At 43.3% G+C, this 13,647-nt stretch overlaps 1 pseudogene across 1 annotated transcript in view; it reads right to left on the bottom strand.

The window, feature by feature from the left end:
• Positions 1 to 283: 283 nt before the first annotated feature.
• Positions 284 to 13,647, bottom strand: part of LOC144684301 (eosinophil peroxidase-like) — a 69,104-nt pseudogene continuing 55,740 nt past the window's right edge. The window contains exons 14-16 of the transcript XR_013577472.1: positions 9,711 to 9,951; positions 6,345 to 6,566; positions 284 to 418 (exon numbers count right to left, since the gene is read on the bottom strand). The product of XR_013577472.1 is annotated as an eosinophil peroxidase-like (transcript). The remainder of the gene's footprint in view (positions 419 to 6,344; positions 6,567 to 9,710; positions 9,952 to 13,647) is intronic.

Below are 13,647 nucleotides of genomic sequence, written 5' to 3'. Positions count from 1 at the left end.
CGCTTTTGTGAACCCTTACCTCACCTTCTCCAGCCATTGGGTCTGACCTCACTGCAGACTACCTGATACTGCGACGGGCTCCCATTCAAGGAGCTTGCCAGTTCTGTGTAAATGATGCCTGGCACTTGGAATAGTCTGGATCCTGAGCAGTCAGCTGGCTGTCTGCTTAAGTGAACAATTATACCCACCCCACCCCCACAACCCCGCTTCCTTCATTCCATTTCAATTTTCTATTCATTCATTTATCAAAACTCTTACCTGTACAGTTAGGTGGTGCAGAGTTTCATAGTCCGTTACTCAACATTTTATTGTATCCCCTCCCACCAGCTTGAATAAGACTCACAGGTGTACCAGACTGAGGATTTACAGATTGAGAAATGGGCATGGTCCACAACAGGGTCGGACCCACAGGGGGTCACTGTAAAAGGAACAAACAGACATTAATCAAGAGATGTTACAGGGAACATTTGAGCAACTATGGATGTCCAACCAGAGATTAAGCAGATTGACAGAAAGCTTTGTCAATGAGGTGAGTTTTAAGGGGAATCTTAAAGGAAATGAGAGAGATGATGAGGTGGAGAATTTAGGCAGGAAATTCCAGTGTATGAGGTCTGGACGACAGAAAATATAGCTGCTAATGAAGCTAAAGAAACTGAAGGCAGAGGAATGGCGAGCTCAGGGCAGGTGAGTAGTAGAGCTGGAGGAAGTGATAGAGATGAGGAGGAGATCCTTAAGCACAAGGATGAGAATTTTAAATTTGACAAACTGAGGGCCAATAGCCAGAGCAGGTCAGTCAAGACAGGAACGATGGGAAAGTGGTACTTTGTGCAGGATTGGATACTTGCAGATCAGTTGGTGTTTATGGAAAGTGAAAGATCAGAATTCCAGCAAGACAGCACTGGAGTAATTGAGGTTGAGGCAACAAATGCATGGATGAGGATTTCAGCAGTTGATATGCTGAGGTAAGGGCAGAGATGAATGATGTTTTGGAAGTGAAAGTAGGCTGTGTTTGTGTTGGAAAGGATATGGCATTGGAAATTAAGCTTAGGGTTAAAAGGGATGCAGAGTTTGCAAATAGTCTGGTGCAACCAGAGATGGTGACTTGGAAGGAGGTTTGTAGCAGGATCCAAGGACGATGTTTGCAGTCTTCCCAGTGTTTAACTGGAGGGAATTATGGATTATCCAGGACTGGATGCCAGAGAAGGAGTCTGATGGCACAGAGACATTGTGGGCGTCAAGAGAGGTAGTGGGGACATGGAGAATCATATGAGCAGCACAATTACTGTGGTGGTGGTGTGGAGTTTCACACATGAGCAGAGGGATAATTGGACAAAAGCAGGCTCATTAGAGCAGGAATGTTGCAATACAGTGCTTAAGGGCTGATTGTGAGAATGGAAGCTTAGGGTCAAAGTTGCAGGACTCTCAGATAAATGGGAAGTGCTGGCATAGTCACTGCACTAGAGACCCAGGGTAATGCTCTGAGTTCAAATCCCGCCATGGCAGATGGTGAAATTGGAATTCAATAAATGTCTGGAATTAAAGTCTAATAATGACCATGAAAACACTGTTGATCATTGTAAAAACCCATCTGGTTCACTGGTGCCCTTTAGGGAAGGAAATCAACCGTCCTTACCTGGCCTGGCCTACATATGACGTCTTCAACTGCTTCATCAATGACCTTCCTTCCATCGTAAGGCCAGAAATGGGTTAAAAGGGATGATGATTGCACAATGTTCAGCACCATTTGCGACTCCTCAGATACTGAAGCAGTCCATGTCCATAGGCAGCAAGACCTGGACAACTTCCAAGCTTGGGATGACAAATGGCAAGTAACATTTGCGCCACCCAACCATCGCCCCTTGATGTTCAATGGCATTACCATCACTGAATCCCCCCACTGACCACTGACCAGAAACTGAACTGGACTAGCCATATAAATACTGTGGCTACAAGAGCTGGTCAGAGGCTAGGAATAGTGTGACGAGTAACTCATTTCCTGATTCCCCAAAGCCTGTTGACCATCGACAAGGCACAAATCAGGAGTGTGATGGAATACTCCTCACTTGCCTGGATGAATGCAGCTCCTACAACACTCAAGAAGCTTGACACCGTCCAGGACAAAGCAGCCCACTTGATTGGCACCACATCCACAAACATTCATTCCGTCCAACACCAATGCACAGTAGCAGCAGTGTGTACCATCTTCAAGATGCACTGCAGAAATTCGCGAGACTCCTTCGACAGCACCTTCCAAACCCACAACCACTACCATCTAGAAGGACAAAGGCAGTAGATAGATGCAAACGCCACCACCTGGAAGTTCCCTTCCAAGTCACTCACCATCTTGACTTGGAAATATATCGTCAAGTTACTGGGTCAAAATCCTGGAACTCCCTCCCCAACAGCACTGTGGGTGTACCTACACCACATGGGCTGCAGCAGTTCAAGAAGACAGCTTACCACCACCTTCTCAAGGGCAACTAGGGATGGGCAATAAATGCTGGCCCAGCCAGCGAAGCTCACATCCCTTAAATTAATAAAAAAAATAAAAAAGATAAAGGTTGGGATAAAATGTCTGTCAGGGGTTCTCCTAACCTTATCCTATGACTAGGGCCGGTGCAACCATTAAGCAAGCTAGGTAGTCATCTAGGGTGGCAAAGTTTGGCAGCGGAGAGAGGGGGTGGGTGGAAAAAAGGAGGGAGCGCAAGGCTGAAGTTTCTTCTAGGGCACCTAATAATGCTGCACAGGCCCTGGGTATATCTTGAGCTGAAAACCTAGAGGGCAGCACTGATGGCATTTACAATTTCTCTGGGATTTTTGCTGAAACCCTACCTAAGTAACACTGGAAGATTGGGAGAACTGCTCTGGAAATGTTACCCTAATATAATGGTTTTTCACTCTTCGGCACTCCTCGCCTGCTACTCCAGCAGAGTGTAACGGAGGACTGGTACAGTCACCTCAGTGTCTGAGCTTTCATCTGGGGCCTCGTTTAAACAGAATAGGTGCACATCAGGGCCACGTGGCAGTGCACAATAAGGCATAACCCAACAGGGAAGAAGCATTCAGGGCTTCTTCTGGCATCTTGGCGGCACCAGTAACGATAAAGAGGTAAACACTGTAAAATCCTCATGTGAGAAATAGATGTATTTCATTGTTTGTTGAAGCTTGAAATTAAAAATTCCAGCCCCTCTTGAATAAGTGAATGTTGAAAGACATTAGGCCAGCCAGAAACAGTTCTTTATGCTTCTTGATTATTTTGACATGCTTCTTTTGTGAATGTATTCATGCGGGATGACATCAGTATCCCAAGCAGGAATTTGGGTTCATCTGCAGGGGGCCTTGAAAGGACTAGGCAGAAGGGAATCATCGTGGGATCAAGTGGTAGATGCACATGCACTTGTTTCAATATACCAAAGATTGTAATATATTCGTGATATTGGTGCATTTTGAATTTGAAAAACAGGATGAAAGAAGTATGAAGAATGATAGCAATAAAATGAGATGCTTGTTTGAGATTGAGCCATTTCTTTTTATTCAATTTGGGGATAGACTAATGGTATGGTCAGGAGAGGAGGGAATCTAATCTGTACTGAGGATACTATTGTGAGTGGCTCAGCAGAGGGTCAAGCAATTTTTTTCATCAGTTGTCAAGGACACTTAGGATTGTTTCCTCTCAACTGTCTCCAAAAATACCGTGGCTGGGATTTTCCGGTTGTCGAGTGGGCTCGGTGGGGGCGAGCGGGAGCGGCTGCTAATCGGACTGCTGTCCGTGATCGGGCCGCAACCACCATTTCACGCTGGCTGGCCAATTAACAAGCAGCCAGCATGAATCCCATGCTGCAACGCTGCCTGTGTGGCAGGGTGGGGGCGGGAGGAGGGCGAGTGCAGAGGTTCGTGCATGCATGTGGGTGAACGCAGTAAAAGCTCCCTGAGGCACAGAGCTGTCTCAGGGAGCTGAAGCTCTGAACATAAAAAATAAAGAATTAAAAAACGTTAATAACATGTCCCCTCTGTGACTCTGTTGCATGAGCAGGGACATGTTACAAATTAGTTTGAACATTTTAAATTTATTTTTAAATCACTGATTGAATCCTCATCCTGCCCATGGATGAGGTTCCGCAAAAAATCTAAAGGCCACTTGGCCTTTTCACCTGCCCACCAACTGTAAGGTTGGACGGGCAGCGAAAAGTGTCATTTAATTAATACTTTAATGGCCTTAATAGGCCTGTTAATTGCTGGCAGGCATGCTGCCAACTCCCGTGCGCGCCCGCTGACCGAAATATTGCAATGACGTCAGAACGCCCGCCCAACATCATCGCGCGTCATTTTATGCTCGTTTGAGTCGGGCACGCACCCGCCTAATGAGCACAACATTCTGCCTTATGTGATTAAAAGGGGATGGTGGTGCATGACAGACCACAGCCTCTGTTGCTAAATGCAAGAGACAAATAGTATTCAGCAACATTATTTAATGAAAAAGGCCAAAGATAAATCCTTTCTTCACAATATCAACCTGTCACTTTAAGACAGATAATGCCTAACTGGAAATTCAGGCAGCAGAAACACCAGGTTATTAATGGGGGCAGTCTGCTTCTGATCTACACCAATGCTATTGGAGGGAATCTGAATGCAGACCCATTTGGCATCCATTGTCATATAATTTACAGTGCTGCACCTTCTTCAGATGCAGACACCAGTAAAGCCCTAGAGGAAATTCAAGGACAGCGTTATTTAAGTGTTGAATGGAAAATAATGAATGCCTAATTCTTTTTGCATTGTACCCCTAATTTGGGAAATTTTTGGAAGCAGGGTAGAGAATAATCCACCCTTACATTCTAGGTATGTGGTCTAAAGCAGTGTAGTCCAATATATTAGCCGCTAGACTCACAATTAATTAGAAAGCTTGAAGTGGCTATTTGCATTTCTGACTTGTGAATAATAAAATAAATTTTAAAAGACACTGTCCTTCGGCAATATTCATATTCACATGCTGTATGCATGCCTACTTTATCCTTTTTGTGTTTGTTTTAAAATGGCAAGTCAAAAAAATTTGAGAAATTTTTTTAAATATTGCAATTGTTTTGGCTTTTTTAGTTGCTGAATGGTGGCTTGTTAAGTAAATATACACATGAAGTTTTAACACAAAAAGTTATTACATACACATGTACCCGAATTGTGCGAGTGTGTGCAAGGATTTTTTACCAAAATGACTGCATACAGATAAAATCGTATCATGTAGCCACACTTGTGATCAGTCAGCAATTTATATTGGACACTACAAATCTAATGGGTCACAGGCTTTAATTTGGACTGGTGGCTGAACAGTGTCTGAAGAATTTGGTGCTGCCCAGGGAAAATTCATTCAACTTTGTGAAAAGCTAACGGACAGATTTGCGCCATGACTAGATTTGCTCTTCATGTCCATTTTTAAGCCTTTACTGGATCCTTTCAATTATCTGGCAGTGATTCAGTGGCCGCAGAAATGACAGATGTTCTGTCTCAAAGTGTTCAGATGTTTATCCATTTTCACAGAGATGTGAATAAATTGAAAATAAAAATTCCAGGCCTTTGGTGCCTTCGCCAAGATTTTGGCATTATTGACCAATGACACATGAATGTTGCCTACGCTCAGCCATTATATTTGGTGCTGAATAAAATAACCCCATGGCCTAATTTCTGTTAGTGCATAAATGAGAAAGATTGAGGTCCAGAAATTACAGGTGGCTCACCCTACCATCAGAAAGCAGGGTGGCACACTAAAACACAGAAAAATAAAGCTCAGAGTTGCAGATTTTTAAAAATTTAATCTTTCATGGGATGTGGGCATTGCTGGCAAGGCCAGCATTTGTTGCCCATCCCTAACTGCCCTTGAAGTGAATAGCTTGCTAGGCCACTTGAGAGAGCAGTTATGAGTCAACAAAGTCCTGTGGGTCTGGAGTCACATGTAGGCCAGACCAGGTAAGGATGGCAGATTTCCTTCCCTAAAGGACATTAGTGAAACACATGGGTTTTTACAACAGTCAATGATAGTTGTCATAGTCACCATTATTATAAGACTAGCTTATATTCCAGATTTTTATTATTGGAGTTCAAATTGCACCAACTGCCATGATGAGATCTGAACCCCTGCCCCCAGCGCATTACGCTGGGCCTCTGAATTACTAGCCCCATAATATTAACACGATGCCATCATCTCCACAACCAAGTTTTCTGGTGCAAGAAACAATCTCAGTTTCTCTTTGCTTTTTTCTTACACCAGCAGATTTGGTTAATTTTGTACATAAATGTACATGAACTGTAATGTCAGCTTTCTGAAGGCTGGGCCCAATCCTGTAACACCGTACCTTGCACATCCTCCTTCCAGGCACTCAGGTCTACCTGTGGTATCTGGCTGCAGTTTACATATCCTCCTGGGAATGTTTGGAATTTAAAGGCATCCCGAGGAAGAAATTGAATCCTGGTGTTATCACAGATTATCCTGGACATGGAGATTTGACTAAGAGTCTGACATTGGCCAGGAGTAAAATCTCCTTCATTTTCCCACCAGTATCCAAAGGAAGAAAGAACTTGAATTTGTATGGCTCCTTTCACAACCTAAATGTCCCACAGCTAATGACAAACATTTAAATACAGCCACAGTTGTAGATTCAGAAACATAGCAGCTAATGCAAGGTCCCATAAACAACAATGAGATAAATAAGCATGTAGAATCATAGAGTCATAGAGTCATAGAGGTCAACAGCACAGAAAAAGGCCCTTTGGCCCATCGAGTCTGTGCCAGTCAAATAAGTGCCTAACTCTTCTAATCCCATTCTCTAGCACTAAACCAATAGCCTTGTATGCCATGGCATTGCAAGTGTACATCCAAATACTTCTTAAATGTTATGAGGGTTTCTGCCTCTACCATCCTTTCAGGCAGTGAGTTCCAGATCCCCACCACCCTCTGGGTGAAAAAAATTCTTCCACACATCCCCTCTAAACCTCCTGCCCCTTACCTTAAATCTATGCTCCCGGTTATTGATCCCTCCATCAAGGGGAAAAATTCCTTCCTGTCTACCCTATCTATGCCCCACATAATTTTATGCACCTCAATCATGTCCCCTCTCAATCTCCTCTGCTCCAGGGAAAATAACCCCAGTCTATCCAATCTCTCCTCATAACTAAAACTCTCCAGCCCAGGCAACATCCTGATAAATCTCCTCTGCACTCTCTCTAGTGCAATCACATCCTTCCTATAATGCGGATTCCAGAACTGCACGCAATACTCTAGTTGTGGCCTAATCAGCGTTTTATACAGTTCCAGCAAAACCTCCCTGCTCTTGTATTCTATGCCTCGGTTAATAAAGGCTAGTATCCCATATGCCTTCTTAACCACTATATCTACCTGTCCCACTACCTTAAGGGACCGATGGACATGTATACCAAGGTCCCTCTGATCCCCGGTACTTCCCAGGGTCCTACCATTCATCATGTATTCCCGTGCCTTGTTTGTCCTGCCTAAGTGCATCACCTCACGCTTATCCGGATTAAATTCCATTTGCCACCGATCAGCCCATCTGACCAGCCCGTCTATACCCTCCTGTAATCTAAGGCTATCCTCTCACTATTTACCACCCCACCAATTTTCGTGTCACCCGCGAACTTACTGATCAACCCTCCTATATTCAAGTTGTTTATATCTAAATTGTTTATATACCACAAACAGCAAGGGACCCAACACCGATCCCTGTGGAACCCCACTGGACGCAGGCATCCAGTCACAAAAACACCCCTTGACCATTACTCTCTGCTTCCTGCCACTTAGCCAATTTTGGATCCAACTTTTAGTGAAAGCTAGTAAAAACATTGTTTTTAGGGATATTAGTTGAAGGATAAATATTGGCTGGGACATAGAAAGCTTCCCTGAACTTCTTCATATAGGTGCTTTACATCCACCTGAAAGGGCCTTACTTTAACATCTCATCTGAAAGACAGCACCCCTTCAAAGTTACACTGAGGTGTAAATTATGTGTGTAGGTGTCTGGAGTGGGACTTGAACCAATGATAGTTTATCTCAGAGCTGAGAGTGCTGCGAGCAAGCCAAAACTGTCACCTGATTAATCCATGGGAAAATTATCATTGTGATGTTATTGAAATTCCTGAAATAGATAAGGTTGTAATGCGCATAGAGTTAACCACTTCCTGTTGCAATGCCTAGTGCAATCAATCGGTTTGTGTAAATCACTCAAACCTGAGGGAACTGAAAATTATGGGGGAAGCTCTTTGAGATTTGTAAATAATGAAAAGTTTGAGAGGGTAATCAATAAAGGGCTTTCCACAGGGTGTAAAATCAGTACCAACGGGTATAGTTTGAGGGTTAACAATGGAAGAATAATAGTTATGAGAGAATAAATATTTTCACAAAGGGAAAGGGCTGTGAGAATGTGGAGTGCTTTATCATCCATGACCATTAGGCAGAGACAACATACTCCTTTAAACAGGAACTGAATAATTATTTGAAAAGGAATAATATAAAATGATTCAGGTAAAATGTAGGAAAACGGGATTAGAATTGTTAGTTCTAGTTGAAGACCTAGCATTGATACGTGCATGAAGGACCAAAGGGCTGAATGGCCTCCTTTTGCACTGTAAATTCCATGACTTTTTCTAATTGAGTGCAAATGCAGAGCAGATAATGTGCACTTGCTATCATTACAAACATTAGCTGTGGACTTTCTGTGACCCTGGAGATAGTAGCTGTTTAATGAGGGTCAGACAGGAACAGCATTCAATGACTTCAAATGCAATGGCTGGATAACTCAGGAAGGGTTTTTGGGCTCTCTAGAATTGATCCGTAGTGTTCACTGTACAAGCTCGGGTAGCAACCAGCAAGACAGGAAGGAAGAGCAGGTCACCAAGTTAGAAAACTGCTGTCAATGCTTAAACAGTGACTCCCAGCAAACTGAAAACCCAAGCATGCCCTTAAGTGTTTATGTCCTTTGTTTCTCAAATGGCCTCTAGGCCAAAGCCTGAGCTCTATCAACTATATCTTCTGACAAACTTCCAATTATACGTGGAAATATATCACTGTTTCTCAACCCATTTATTGTGAGGTTGGTTCCACATTTTTTTACCTTCAAGTTCCCAGCTAATAGCTAGTGACGCAATCTTCACAGTTTCCTGCACGTTGGTTGTTATCATATTTTCACGCTCTTCTTTTGAAAGATGGCATGAGTGAATGAAAAGATTTGCAGATTGAATGATAACCTGACACTCCTTCCATGTCGTAACTAACTTTGTACTGTGCAATAGGGTTGTTATTGGAGGGTTTTACAGGATTTCACAATCCATATAATTTTGGATTGGAGGTGGAGGACACTGAATTCCAGATTTGTGCTGAATGTCAACCCAGAATTCAGAGCCAGAGCACTGGTCTCCACACACCATGTCTATCAAGGCCTAGTTCAAACCTTGCACATCCTGACTGAAAGGTGGAAATGCTACCATGAAGCCAAAAGTTCACATCATAGCCATCAACACAGTTTTAATTGGATCCGTCCAGTAGCACAATTGATTGACTAAATGCATCACGGTCAAGGCTGTCAGACTGGAGTACCAGGCAACCCAGCGTCTCTGAATCACGATCCCTTGAGTGTGAAAGTCTTATTTTACTGTAATGGAAACCCACAACTCAATGAATATCAAAGATTTCAGTTTCTGTGCTGGTAGACTTGTGCAATACCTGTCTCTATTTCTCAGTTTCTTGAATTGCTGACCTATTAAACAGGCCAACAAAGGGCCCACCTTCCACAAAGGGTTCAGAGATACCTCCCACCCACACATCGATATTATCTGGTGTTCCATACAAGTTGAGGAGTTTCTTTGCCAAATCCATGTTTTTGAGGACACAAGAAAGCGGAATGACATCCTTGGATTGCGAAAGGCCACAGAATTTCCTCCAAGAATTGTAACCTTGAAATTCAGAGAGCAAAATGTAAAAATACATGTGTCAACTACTGTGTGTTAATTATACTAGAAAAAGTACATGTTGAATAATTTTCTATCTAAGAGTCAGTCCTGATTTAAGAATATTTCCTTGCCTTTCCTTGGACTCTATTCCTGTCTCCCTTCACACCAGTCCCAAGAATGGCTGGTGGCTGATCAGCTGAGATAATACCGTCCTGAAGCCAACCTTGCTTGTGGAATGAACTGGAGTGACACAGACCAGCTCAGTGTTAGGGCCACTGCCTTTTTTTTGCTTGGATCTTGGCATATAGAGTAGAATTTGCCAATACCAAACTTGGAGGAGTGGCAAACAGTGAAGATGATATAAACTGCTTGCAATGTGACATAGATAAGCTAGCAGAAAGGGCAGGCAAGTGGCAGATGTAATTTAATACAGAGAAGTATGAGATGGGGGAGAATTTTCATTCTGGCGTGCGGGGGCGGGCCCGGCACACCAACATGTAAAATTACACGCGGTGACGTCGGGCGTGCGCCCCAATGTCACTGCACGTCATTCAGATCCTTTGTTTGGCGGGCGCGCAAGCCGCCTCCGGCGCGCGCCCGCTGAACTGTCAAAGGCCTGTTAAGGCCATTAGGGTGCCAATTTGGATAATTAACAGGGCTGCCCATCCAACCTTAAGGTTGGTGGGCAGGTGAAGAGGCCAAGCGGCCTTCACGTTTTTCAGGAAATCTCATCCATGGGCGGGATGAGGTTTCCTGAAGGTTTAATAAATTCCATGAATATTTTTTGAACAATTCATAAACATGTCCCAGCTCATGTGACACTGTCACATGAGGGGACATGTCTAAATAATTTTTATTTTTCTTTATTTATAGATTTCAACATGAACTTAATTCCCCTGAGGCAGCTCCGTACTTCATGGAGATTTCTGTGCTCTTTTGCGCACGTGCGTGTAAGGGCGCAGACCTCGACTCCCCCCACCCTCCCGCCCGCACAGGTAGCGCTAAGTGCTACTGGCTGTGCGTCATGCTGGGTAGGCCTTAATTGTCCCGCCCACGTAAAATGGTGGCACGGAGCTGATTGCGGGTGGCGATCATCTCCGTGCCCGCCCGTGCCTGCTCCTGACCGGCCCACCCGATATGGGGGATATTCTTATTTTGGCAGAAGGGATCAGGAGAGGCAATGTAGACTTAATGGTACAGTTCTACAGAGTGTGCAGGAATAGAGGGACCTGGGGGTACATGTGAATCAATCTTTGAAGGTGGCAGGGCATATTCAGAGAGTGGCTAGCAAAGCATATTGGATCTTGGGCTTCATAAATAGAGACATTGAGTACCAAGCAGGGGAGTTGTGCTGAACCTTTATAAAATCCTGGTTAGGCCCCAATGTGTGTGCTGGGAGCAGAAACAATCAATAATTTCTAAAGGAAATTGGATGGGTGCTTGAACAAAATAAACTTGCAGGGTTAAGGGGATTGAATGGGAGAATGGAACTGACTCAGTTGCCCTGCTGGGAGCTGCCATAGACTTGATGGGCCGATTGGCCCGCTTCTGTGTCATAAATGACTCTACGACTCTGTGACCTACTGATTTCACCTCATCTACAACCTAAAAAAAATAGGATCAATAAACACGATTTCTCTTTCATAAAACCCTGTTCACTCTCATATTGCAATTTTTTAAGTGTCCTATTACCATGACTTTAATAACAGGTCCTAGCATTTTCCTTACTGCTGATGCTGGGCTAACTGGCCTATAGCTCCTTGTTTTCTCTCTTCTTTTCTTGAACAGATAGGCTACATTTACTACCATCCAATCCACAAGGACAATTCTAAAATGTAGAACCTAGGGAACTCTCAAAGATGAAAAATTGATGCATTTGTTATCTCTGCAGCCACATCTTTTAGAACTCTAGAATGTAGGCCATCAAATCCAGGGGATTTTCTGCCACTTAGTCCTATTAAATTCTCCAGTGCTTTTTCTTTACTAATAATAATTACTTTAAGTCCTCAATCCCATTAGACCCTCATTTTCCCACACTTCCCAATACGTTCTTTGTGTTTTCTACTGTGAAGACAGGCAAAATATTTTCTAATTCTCTATCATAATTTCTCCTGACTCTGCTTCTAAGGGTCTTTTACTTTTTTTACTTTTTTTACTTTTACTAATCATTTCCTTTTTACATGCTTGTAAATTCTCTTACAACCCATTTATATTTCTTGCTAGTTTACTCTCATGTCCTATTTTTCCCTTTTTTATCACTTCCTTCGTAATACTTTGCTGATTTTGAAAAACCTTTTCAATTCCCGGGCTTACTACACTTGCTAGCAACATATTTTGCAAGCCCCAACTTTAATCTAATACTGCCCTTAACTTTTCTAGTTAGCCATGGTTGTATCACTTTCCAGTGGAGCTTTTATTCTCAGGGGAATGTACATTTGCTGAGAATTATGAATTATTTATTTAAATGTTCACCATTGCTTATCAACCATAATATCTTTTATTTTAATTTCTAAATCTAGCTCAGCCAATTTGCCTCTCATACCTCCAAACTGACATTGTTTTGGGCTTAACCACATCACCCTCAAACTCCTAGCCCCTAAAGTTTTTGTGGATTTGGGCCAGCTTCTCAAGAGCTCATGGTTCATGGCCCCGCAGAAGAGTTGTAAACCATAGTCTGGATATGGGAACCTTTTGAAGGATAACTTCAAATGGTCTTACCCTTGCCCCCCAAGCCAAGTCATACCCCCCATGGATTGGCATGGGAAGTGGGTGGAGAGGGTTGTGAGGGTGAGGACTAGAGGGCCTAATATTGAAGAAAACAACTGACTGGATTGCTCTGTAGGGAGCTGCCATAGACTCGATGGGCTGAATGGCCCGCTTCTGTGTCATAAATGACTCTACGACTCTGTGACTTACTGATTCCCCCTCATCTACAGCCTAAAAAAATCCCTTAATAGGATCAACAAACACAATTTCTCTTTCATAAAACCCTGTTCACTGCCTGCTCATATTGCAATTTTTAAGTGCCCTGTTACCATGACTTTAACAACAGCTCCTACCATTTTCCATACTGCTGATGCTGGGCTAACTGGCTGATAGCTCTGAAACGAAGTCTCAGAGAATCGAGGCAGGCCTTTTAACCATCCCACCTTGGCATCGGCAGCCCCTGTGGCCGCTTCCGCTCTGTGTCTGGGAGTGGCAGGTAGCCTGCACTCAACCCCCCATCCCTCCTGAATTAAACTGCACCATCAGGGGCAATTTCCTGAGTCGAGCTATTTGTCTCCACGATGAAATTCTGGCTCATTAATTTAGAAAACCATCTCAAAAGCATTCCATGCACCTGCCTCCAAGACTCTCTTGCCAACTTGGCTTGCCCAGTCTACAAGAAGACTAAAGTCCCACAGGGTTATTGCATAACCTTTGTTGCATGCTGCTCTAATTTCCTGATTTATACTTCATCTAACATATGACTTCTGTTAGGGGGCCTATAAACTGCTCCCACCAGTGTTTTCTACACTTTGTTTTTTTTCCCTCGATCTACCCATATTGATTCTGCATCTTTGTTTTCTAGGCTAACATGATTTCTCACTTTATCTCTTACTTTATTATCCAAACTACACCACCGACTTTTGCCTATCTTCTAGAAGTTAATTTCCTGGAATATTTAGTTCCCAACCTTGGTCACATTGCAATCATGTC

This window comes from Cetorhinus maximus, chromosome 9, assembly GCF_964194155.1.
Source record: "Cetorhinus maximus chromosome 9, sCetMax3.hap1.1, whole genome shotgun sequence".
In the NCBI taxonomy this organism is placed as follows: Eukaryota; Metazoa; Chordata; class Chondrichthyes; order Lamniformes; family Cetorhinidae; genus Cetorhinus; species Cetorhinus maximus.
The sequence above is the reverse complement of the archived record's forward strand: the minus strand, read 5'-3'. Positions and strand labels throughout refer to the sequence as shown.